The sequence below is a fragment of the Cupressus sempervirens genome, chromosome 2 (genome assembly GCF_028749045.1).
Source record: "Cupressus sempervirens isolate cs-2001-9-10 chromosome 2, ASM2874904v1, whole genome shotgun sequence".
Taxonomy (NCBI): domain Eukaryota; kingdom Viridiplantae; phylum Streptophyta; class Pinopsida; order Cupressales; family Cupressaceae; genus Cupressus; species Cupressus sempervirens.
In genome coordinates, this window is record NC_143119.1 from 260,907,093 (window position 1) to 260,919,233 (window position 12,141).

Here is a 12,141-nt window from a genome sequence, read left to right on the forward strand (position 1 = left end):
ACACAATATGTAAAACTCATAACCATTTACAACATGCTAATTGAAATAACTTTACAATTGCAAATAGAGAGAGAGTAGGGTAAGAAATTGCCCCTACTTGTAATACTGAAGATGGAAAATTTTTCTGCAATCTAACTCGATGCTAAAGCCCCAAAAGTTGAATCCAAAACTGGTAAGCAATCTCTACAATGCCAACACACATAACTCACAGATGACTTCACAATGGGGTGAAGTAGAAGAACCCATCAACAACAACAAACAACTTCTGAGGAGTAACTCCATCGAGCTAAACCCAATATGCAATTTTCCCTTCCAACCAACACCCTCTATTATGTTGATAACTCGGCAACAAGGGTCACAGATGTAATCAAATAGAGCAATGCAGCCAAGTGTTCGACCCATATTCTGCAAAAAAATTGACTTACAACAAGAAATGGCTAACCAAACCCTTAGTGCCATCAATCCTCATAAACAAGCATTCAATTCAACTGCGATACTACACAAGGTCGTGCACAAGATAGTTGCAATGCCACCGCCATACATGGCTTTCAAAAATAGTGAGTAATTTTCCTCTTACATGGAATTCGATACCCATTTAGGGTTGTATGTCTTTTAACAAATATTAAACCCCTTTAATAATAGAAAATTTTTATGCCTACCTCAACTTAGGGTGTTAGACCCTTTTAAAACAAGTATATATGTATGTAAAGAAAATTGCGGTTTGTTAAACCCTTTAAAACAAAATGAATATAGGTTATGTAATTAAAACCATCTCAAGGTTATATGCAATATAAAGTTTTTAATCCCTTTTACAATCATGTATATGGAAGTAAAATGATAAGTTCTAAATGAAAACAACATATTACCATTCAAATTAAACACACAATATATATTTACTTTCTTTCCAAAGCATTCAATCACAGAATGCAGTTTACAATGAGTTAAAAACATAATGAACATATTTGATACCCAATCAACATGAAAATATTTATATGCTAGTTCAAATCACAAAATCCCAAATCACATTCATTGCTAATAACATAGTTTTAAACAAAAAATATGTTCAACATTAGACTCGTTATTCAAGGACACTAATATAACCAAGTTCTTCAAAAATACAAACATAACATCTAAAAGGAATCTTATAACAGCAAGGTCCTAATTTGTAGAAAAATTAAAAGTAGTGGTTAGGCATGATAGGACTTGAGCAAGGTTAGACCTTCTCCTTAATCTCTGTGTGGCCAGATTGAGGCATTTGAACTCTCAATCCCCTCCATAGCTTGTTTTTCCGACTGTGATCCCTAGCCAAGTTGCATTTGGCTTGCATAGGGCGTCACTTTAAAAGTGCTTGCTGTTGTTTTCAAGGGCCCTCTTTCCTGATATATAATGTACATGGACCTTAGTTCCAAATCCCAAAATACCAGAGTTTCCAATGGTGGGAAGAGGCCCTAAGATCCCATTTTCTAACTGCAACCTTGTTTAGATCAGCAGCTTAGCAAGAGCAAAAAGATTTTCTAAACTAATACAAATGAATTGAAATGATCAAACCAACACTACAAAAATATGAAAAAAAATATTTCAGAACTTTTCCAACACAAAAATCAGGCCATTCAATCCTCCTCTATTAAAAATGCCTTCAAATGCATAAAATCGGCAACAAAATACTTGCTCAATTAGTACAAAATGCAAAACCAACTTGCCCAACCCATGAAAATTTTTGTCCTCACCTCTTTAAAGGCTCCTCCATCACTTCCATAACTGTTCTAAATAGTTAGGATGTTGCAAACTCAAAAAATGCAAAAAGTTTCTTTTTGCAAGAAAATGTTGTCATGACAACACGACAACATTTTAGCAAATTTTGTTCTACATGGAGTTAGACCTCCAAATTTGGAACAAAGACCAAGTATGCATATACTATGAATAAAATGACTTCAAATAAACTATTCAAATCCATTGAAATGTTTCTAGACCATTTTAGCCTTTATCGGACCTAATTCACCTAGTTGACAATAGTCGGCAGCTTCTAGCAACTTGGTCACTTTGGGTCTTGCCAAGTCTCCTAAACACACCTAAGGACCACAGAGGACCTATTATTAGACTACTGATGTGGCTATCATCACTACAAGCCAAAAATAAGGAAATACCTAGGTTTCACACTTAGCCTGCCTAGGTGCTCCTGCACCATACTCCCCCCTCCAATAAAGAACTCAAGGTGAATCAGTTTGCAACAAATCTAGAGGTTATCCAACATTCTTGAACTCTATCTTAGAAACCCATGTAGTCTCTAAAATTGGTTTTTCCTTCCATTTGATGAGGTGTTCCATGTACACCTTGTGCCTTGTAGTCTTCTTTACCCTTGAATCTAGTAACTTCTCTACCTCAAGCTTGGTTACCTTAGGTGTTGTTGTAGGTCCAAGGTCTTCTTGAATAACTGGACTAATCTAAGGTAAGGTAACTTTGAACTCCACTAAGGCTTGCACATTGAATATAGGGGATATGCCTAGATTACTTGGTAGCTCTATCTTATAGGCATTTGCTCCATATTTAGCCAATATCTTGCAAGGCCCTACCCTCTTCATCTATAGCTTAGTAGGAATACCTTTTTGAAGCCTTGCTTTGTTCAAATGGACCATCACATAGTCCCCAGCAGCAAACTGAACATCCTCCTTCTTTTCATCCACCTTGGCTTTGAGTTTTAGATTGTTGTCTTGAATAGTCTTCTTGAATTGCTCTTGAATCTCCTTTATGGTTTGTACAAAGTCTTCAACTTGACCACTAATCTGATCCATGTTTCCAAGACACCTTAGTTCACACACACCTCTTGGATCCATCCCATAAACAATTTCAAAAGGACTCTTTCGGGTAGTCATATTCTTGCTATCATTGTAGGCATATTCTACTTGTGAGATAATAACATCCCAAGTCTGACCATACTCCTTAGTTAGGCACCTAAGAAGGTTACCTAAAGTCCTATTAACCACCTTAGTTTGACCATCAGTTTGAGGATGGTAAGCTGAACCAAAAGACATGTTAGGTCCAAGCTTCTTCCATAAAGTCTTCCAAAAGTGAAAGTGTATTCTGAAAATCTACTATGAAAGTGGTTTTCAAAGTCCATGCATACCTTATAGGCTTCAGCAAAGTCCTCATCATTCTTGTAAATATTCTAAAAAAATTCCACTCCAATGCTATGGAGCTGAATCTCTTGGACTATTAAAACCCTTCTACTTAATGCATCAGCAACCTTATTCAATTGCCCTTTTTTATGCTTTATGGTGAAGGTAAAAGCTTACAAATACCCTATGCATTTCAAGTGCCTATTACTTAGCTTCTCTTGTGTATTAATATAACTAAGGGCTTGGTTATCTATAAAAATAATGAACTCTTTAGGCAGCAAATAGTGTCTCCACTTCCTAAGACATTGGACTAAGGCATACAATTCTAGATCATAGGATGAGTATTTCTTCTTAGCTTCATTTGGCTTCTCACTATAGAAGGCAACTAGTCTACCTTCTTGACTCAACACCCCACCCACTGCTAGGCCACTTGCATCACACTCTAAGGTGAACAACTTTTCAAAGCTAGGCAATTGTAGGATGGGTTGAGTGGCTACTTTCTTCTTCAACATATCAAAGGACTTTTCAGCTTCTAAGGTCGACCTAAACTTAGACTTAAATCCCCCCTTTATGTTATCAAGTAAGGGTGCACAAATACCACTGAAATTTTTAATAAATTTCCTATAAAATTGGGACAATCCATGGAAGCTTCTTACCTCAGTGGTAGTGGTAGGTGTAGGCCAACTTAGGATAGCAGAAAATTTCTCCTTCTCCATCTTTAAGGTTCCTTTAGACACCACAAAGCCTAGATACACCAACTCTTTCTTGAAGAAGTCACACTTCTTAAGGTTGATAGCTAGCTTCTCCTCATGAAGCCTCTCTAAAACTGCTTCTAAATGCTTGACATGTTCCTCTATGGTCTTGCTATAGATGAGGATATCATCCAAGTACACCACCACAAATCTACCTATGGAGTCTTTGAGCACTTCATTCATGAGCCTCATGAATGTGCTAGGGGCATTGGAAAGACCAAATGGCATCACAAGCCATTCATAAAGACCATTAGTAGTCTTAAATGTTATCTTCCCTTCATCTCCATCCTTTATTCTGATTTAGTGATACCCACTTTTCAAGTCCAACTTAGTGAAATACATAGCACCTCCTAAACAATCCATATGATCTTCAATTCTTGGAATAGGAAACCTATAATTGATTGTAATGTGGCTAATGGCCTTTGAGTCAATACACAACCTCCATTTTCCTCCTTTCTTGGATGCCAAAACCACTGGGATTGCACAAGGACTTATGCTCTTTTGGATCAGACCTTGGTCCATCAACTCTTGGACTTGTCTTGCCACTTCAAGGTTTTGATCTAGAGTGAGCTTATAGGCTGCCTTACTAGGCAAAGAGGCAGCTGGTACAAAGTCAATTTGATGACTTATAACCCTCCTGTGAGGTAGGGTAGCTGGGGTACCATCACTCACTATATCCTTACACTTTTCAAGCATAGTTTGGACTTTAATCAGTAAGAATTCCTTGACTTATTTTTCTTCATTAGTGGACTTTAGTATCAATGCAAATCCTTTGCTCTCCTTATGCTTAAGGTATTTTACAAACTCTTTCTCTCCACATAGAAGCACACTAGGTAATTGGGACTATGGTTCTTCCCCTCCCAACAAAGACTAAATTTTGAAAGTCTTGGCTCCTTTTTTGAATGTTATCACATTAGCCCTGCCATCATACACCACCTCCCTATCAAATTTCCATGGCCTCCCTAGCAAAATATGACAAGCATCGATTGGCCAAATATCACACAATAATCGATCTTTATATCTTGCAATTGAGAAGTCCACCCATGCTTGCTCATTCACTAGGATGCTTTTCCCTTTGTTAAGTCATGTGACCTTGTAAGGGTTTTCATGAGGTATCTTCTTTAGTTTGAGCTTTGTAACAACCTCCTTTGATATTACATTATCAGTTGATCCGGAATTAACCACCACCTTGCATACTTTTCCTAGGATCTTGCACTTGATCCTAAACAATGCCCTCCTATGTCTAGGCTCATCAACAGCTAGTTGCTTGATCAACACCCTCCTAAAAATGAGGTTCTCACCTTTTTCAGACTCAATATGGTTTATATCAGCATCCTTGCAACTTGTATTATCTTCTTATGCATATGCTAGCCTTTTATCTTGGCTTGAGGAAGAGTGTTTGTCCGGGCACCTATAGGCAGGATGGCCTAGTTGACCACAATTGTAACACTTCATTATTGCAAAGTAAGAGCTGCTCCTACCTCCTCTACCCCTACTTGATCTTCCTTGATTGACTCTCCCTCTATTATAACCACCTCTTGAAGAGTGGTCACTAGTTTGCTCCATGGGTTTGCTTTCTCCTTGGTTCTTTTTATCACTACCTTTGCCTTGGTAGCCTCCTCTTTGATTTTTCTGATTTCTGCCTTTGCCTTGGTAGCCTCGTCTTTGATTTTTTTGATTTCTGCCTTTGCCTCTATCTTTGAAGTTAGAATCTCGTTTCCTCTTGGTCTTTTCTTCTACCTTCAAAGCTAGCTGATGACATCTTTGGATAGTGGTAGGGGCCCATAAGCTAAACTCCTCTTGAATGTTCCACTTCAAGCCACCAAGATACCTTGCCACCTTGAGTGACTCCTCTTCTTGCTTCTTGGATCTCAAACACAACCTCTAAAATTCTTCAGTATAGGAGGTCACATCAAGATCTTTTTTCTTTAGTCCTTACCTTCTTTTATGGAGTTTGATCTCAAAGTCTTCAGGTAGGAAGTTCTCCTTGATTTTGCTTGCCATAGCACTCCAATTTGCAATTGGATTCTTGCCCATGCTAACTCTTTCATCTTGTAAATACTTCCACCATGTTAAGGCTGAGCCTCTAAGCCTTGAATTAGCCACCTTAACCTTCTATGCCTCTGAGATACCCTCACACTCAAAGTGGTTCTCCACACCCTCTAACCAATCCATAACTGCATCAATATCCATCTTACCACTAAAAAGTGGAACTCCTTCCAAGGGTTTACCTCCTAAGTCTTTGATTGCCTTCAAGAAAGATTCTTCTTGCAAGATAGGATCAGGTTCATGTATGATGTCTTCCTTTACTACCTTCTTACCCTTCTCATCTTCTTCTTCTTCCCTTTTTCTGGCTTCCTCTACAACTACATCTAGTTTTTGCTTCACCTCTTCCAGTGCTTCTTCAAGAAGCCAGTTTCTTTCCTTTTGTTCATTAACCTCTTTGGCTGACTCCACATTAGTCACCATCATGGATTCTCCTACTAATTCTTCAGTAGCTTCAAACATCCACTACTTTTTCCCAAATCTTTAACTTGCTCTGATACCACTCTTATGTAACACCCCAACCTTGCTTCCAAACCCCAAGCTTTCTCAAGGCTTCCTTAGGTCATTCCCCTAACCCATTAGGCTTCTACATGCCCTATGCTTCCTAGGATCTTGCTCAAGAGATCATATTCCTTCAGTTGGAGGCACACCGACAAAGTAACGTCATTGCTCACTAGCCTTCCCTAGTCCACCATGAATCTTCAAGTCCACCTAGACCTCCAAGGGTGCTAACTAGTCATGTATGGTTTCTTTGGATTTCTTCTAACATCCAAGATCCCAAACAATTCGGATTTAATGGGCATATTCAACCCACAAGGCTTCAAACACCAAAATGCTCCAAAAAAGCTACTAGGAATTAGCCCTCCTAAATAGCCGGCAACAAGATTTCTTGGAAAAATTCTTAACAACCCTGAAAATAAATTATATTTATGGATACCCTTTTCGGAGTACCTTAAGATTTTTTCTAGCCCTCAAACTGTTTGTACAACCAAAGTACAAAATTTGGCTAAAATGAGGGTTTCAAAGGTTTTATTGCTGTTGGGATAGAAAACCACCTTAGACACCTTTCCAAGACCTCTCCTTTGGGCTAGAGCAAGGTTAGACCTTCTCCTTAATCACTGTGTGGCTGGATTGAGGCATTTGAACTCTCAATCCCCTCCATAGCTTGATTTTCCAACTATGATCCCTAGCCAAGTTGCATTTGGCTTGCCTAGGGCATCACTTTAAAAGTTCTTGCTGCTGTTTTCAAGGGCCCTCCTTCTTGATACATAATTTACATGGACCTTAGTTCCAAATCCAAAAATACTAGAGGTTTCCAATGGTGGGAAGAGGCCCTAAGATCCCATTTTCTAAGTGCAACCTTGTTCAGATCAGCAACTTGGCAAGAACAAAAAGATTTTCTAAACTAATACAAATGAATTGAAATGATCAAACCAACAATAAAAAAATATGAAAAAAAATATTTTAGAACTTTTTCAACAGAAAAATCAGGCCATTAAATCATCCTCTATTAAAAATGCCTTCAAATGCATAAAATCGGCAACAAAATACTTGCACAATTCGTACAAAATGCAAAACCAACTTGCCCAACCCATGAAAATGGTTTTCCTCACCTTTTTAAAGGTTCCTCCATCAGTTCCATAACTATTCTAAATAGTTAGGATGTTGCAAACTCAAAAAATGCAAAAAGTTTCTTTTTGCAAGAAAATGTTGTCATGACAACATGACAACATTTTAGCAACTTTTGTTCTACATGGAGTTAGACCGCCAAATTTGGAACAAAGGCCAAGTAGACATATAATATGAATAAAATGAATTAAAATAAACTATTCAAAGCCATTGGAACCTTTCTAGACCATTTTAGCCTTTATCGGACCTAAGTCACCTAGTTGACAATAGTCGGCAACTTCTAGCAACCTAGTCACTTTGGGTCTTGCCAAGTCTCCTAAACACACCTAAGGACCACATAGGACCTATTATTAGACTAGTGATTTGGATAGCATCAATACAAGCCAAAAATAATGAAATACCTAGGTTTCACACTTAGCCTGCCTAGGTGCTCCTGCACCATTAGTACCAAACATTCAATTTTGAACAATGAATGTTTGACCAAAAGAAAAGTACCCAGGTAGAATACCCTGATCAACCATGGTTTATCAAGTGGATGTATATTTATTTCTTATTCTGGACTTACTAATTATAGTTACATCTTATGTGTATTATTTCTAGCCTCGAGAGTCAAGGGTATGTATCAATTTGAATAATAGTTTAAAAGCCAATAAGAAAGCCAAAATTCCATGAATCATCCAATGGCAATTCACCAACACACATTTGAACCACATGAAAATGATCCTAGCACAAATAACACTCAAAATCCATAGTTTAGAGAGTAAATGTAAATTTCCTTTTTAATTTATTTTTTTATAGGATAAGTCTCACTTCAAGGTTAATCAAAGGGGTAGAAATCATTGCTTAACAACCATGAAATACCCATACTCCTAAACCTACTATGTTCCAAAGTTTGTTTCTCCACTTCAGATAGCCATAATTGGTTTCCAACATCAAATATTAAGATGGAGAAAAGTATGAAATCATACCTTTCCAGTGCGACATCCATCAGAATAAGGTAGATTATGAACCACCACTATTCTCCATAGTCTAATCATCTTTGAATTGTCTGAAGTAGTTTTTTTTCTTAAGAATGATTCTATTGTCTCATCAATAAACATAAGGCAAACTTCCCAATTAGATATCTCACTAATGTTTTCAGGCTATTGTATCTCATCATAGTTGCCTGCCATAACAAATCTAAAGAATAAGCCATGGAGAACACCTATGAAAAGAGTTCATTGGATTTCAATACAAAAAGTAATAGATTATGATATTTATGTTAAGGAAACAAATAAAATATAGCTGAAGCAAAAAAAATCACATGACAGTGATTCATATCAATAATATCTTCTTTCTCAAAGTCGAACCCAGTTGCATTACCTAGTGTAGATCCTTTCACAAAACTGAAAATATAATCAATGGAAAAAGATTCATATTTATCATTCCAATGACTTTGGTAATATGTCTCAAACCTGGTATTTAAAAATTTTCCATTACATGCTAATGCAAATGCTTGAAAAACATCACTTGTCAACTACCAAGTATAAAATAGAAACTAACCCACAGTGCACATTCATAGACACCTGCACATTAAAATAATCATCTCTTTGCTTTAATGTTGGATAGCCACCAAAATTAGAACCAATGTTGCCTTGTGTTGGCACAACAGATGCCACTTTGGTAACATATATCAATTTCTTAACAAGGGTAGCAGAAGGAATAGCAGGCATGAGCTTTGCTACCTCCTCAATAGGTAGATAAAAAACTGAGCATGCTGTAAGAAAAATGTCATAAGAAGCATCCAACAAGTAAGATTAGAAGTCTGTGCCAATTCGATCAGATAAAAGTTGATGACAAAATGTTTTCTTTTCTTAAGCTTAGAATACATTGAATATATCTAATTCATTGTACATGTTTTTCAATGCTAATGGTAGTGATAACTTACAGCGAGGCCCTATTCTTTTCTTATCAGCTAGTGGAGGAGGCAAAGTGAAATGTTGGCATAGGTGACCAAGCAGAAGAGAAGGATCTCCAAAAGGAATAGGAGGATGAATCCTACTCTGATTTTTATACATAATGCAAACTACAACCAACTCATTATTTTTAATTTTTGATGCAAGCTCTAGCTGTGTTGTATAATTTGAAATGGTATGATGTTTGTCAAATCGATCCACAATAGGCCTCTTAGAGAACCTAGAGGATTGAATGCATAAAGCTTCACTTCTTAATCCATCAGCAGTATGTTGTGTATGAGGAGGATCAAAAGTCAGACCAATTTGGGGTGATAATATATTATTTTTCAAGGGCAAAAATGAAAAGTGGTGACTCAATTATCATTAATGGCAGTGACCCTTTCACCAATAAAGTGTTAAGGACAAGTGCACTCACTCAATCATCACTCATCACTACATGAATTCTCATTTATTCATTCTTCATTCACTAATATATCCAATTATCAAATTAGAGTAAATAATCCTATAATCCATCAAACATCAATTGGGAATCAAGAAAATAGAACAGCAATCAATTGATACATCAATTCAATTAGTCTAATATCAATCATTCAAATATTAACCAAATTAAGTCACAACATCAAAGAAAATAACTAAGGCAATCAATCAAGGGAGATACTTTTAGTTCCGAGTTGATGAAACTAGTCAACAGACTTATATATTGCTCAAGTATTTAATATGATGCATAATGCATGAAACTCTGATCTTTCTAACTTGTTATCTAGTAATCAGTTAACATATTATTGCTGATATTTATTTATATGTTGTTATTATTTCCATTATGATACTTATGCATAATAGATAATATATATACAACTATTTAATCGATCAATTATCTCATTATGGAGGATAGAATGAAATACATAATTAGGAATACAATTGGAGCAAAAGCAATCAGACACTCTATGTTGTATGGGTAAACCATTAAAAAGGACAATCAGCATGACATCTTCAAACTAGTCATCATGTAAATTGTAAAGCAATAACCATCACAAGATTATCCATGATCAAATGGCGAAGGATCCTCAGCATGATATCTAGTATTGAGAAATCATTCCTAGATGAGGGAAAGTACTCATATTAAAGAATCACAACTATGGATAAATTTTTATTTAGAACTATTTTCACTAGTAACTAAGATATCAATCTGCATCATACATGGAAGAAGTTGAAGAGTAGTCAATGCACATCAACATCATGAGAAGAAGTGATTTGGTTAATGAACTAATTACTAAATCAATATGGAGTGATATAGAATAGCAAATGAGGAATCTATAATGGGTATTCTGGTTCCCAAGTGTTGATAAGTATGATAACAACTATGAAGACCAAAAACCAAGTGATAATTGATCAATGATCATATGTATATCCAATGACGGTCCATGATTACTATGTAACAGGATGATACACAAATTAGGAGAAGTTGTATCAATAAATATAAATAATCAAGAGGACATCAATCAACATATGACTAAGCAATAATAAGCATACAACACTCATAACCAATACCAATATGGAGGAATAGTAATTATTTTATGATAATGATTAAGTGAAAAAATGATAAACTTTGAGATCTATTGAACCAATGAACCATATTATTATACTAGCTCACACAGACTAAATAGTGAGATTATTACTATTGGCATCCAATAAGGAGAATATTATAATCAATAACTAAAGGCTGATTAATTATTGAATGAAAGGATGCAAATCTAACAAGGAAAAGGTGCATCTAGAAATGATCATGAAGGGATGCAATCTTCATTATTAAAAAATGTTATACTAATTGATCTTATTGTTAGAAGACTTGTAATGGAAAGTTGTGATTAGCAAGGGAAATGAAGGGACACGAGACATGTCCCATACAATGGTACTCCTCACTCAAAGGAAATCATTTAGGAGATACCATGTCAATACTTCAAGGATCTAGTTTGTTAATACTATCTTCAAGGATCCCTAAATGAAGGATTTGGCTTCATAAACTTTAAAACATTTGAACACAAGGATTATAAGGCTCCAACACAATTTCAATACCCCAATACAACACTCTCTCAAATTGTTCCAATAGTCTAATTCTCTACCCTTTAGGCCTGCTACATACTTGAAATGGGTATGACTTTGGCTTTTCCCAGGATATGTGACAACGTAATGATGCTCACTAATGCCCTATTTGGTGTATTACAACATATCATGGATTTCCTTATGTTTGTTTTGGCTTAGCACAACTACCGTTGACTACTACCCTATTTCTATGCATAAAAATGACTATTTTTTCGAAGGAAGTGTTGGGACTAAAAATTGCATGGTCAATTTTGAGAACCATTGAAAAAATCAAGGCCTTAAATGCTTTTAAATGAGATTGTACCTGGTTGTCAGTCTGAGGCCTAAGAGGTTTTTAAGGTTTCTAACACCTTTCATTTAGTGCATCTATGTGTTCTATGAAGTTAAAATAACATTTCAAACCATTCTGCGAAGTCCCATTTTGAGCTAGTGTCAAAATTTGCAATTCTGCCCAAGTGTCAAATAGCGATCAGAGGTCCAGTTTGCAACTGAATATTTTTACCTAGGAATGTGTCATGACTAGCCACTTTGGGGATGTTTAGTATG

At 36.1% G+C, this 12,141-nt stretch overlaps 1 pseudogene; it reads right to left on the minus strand.

The window, feature by feature from the left end:
- The window catches only part of LOC149572046 (alpha-dioxygenase PIOX-like), a 63,335-nt pseudogene that overhangs the window by 14,992 nt on the left and 36,202 nt on the right, over positions 1 to 12,141 (minus strand).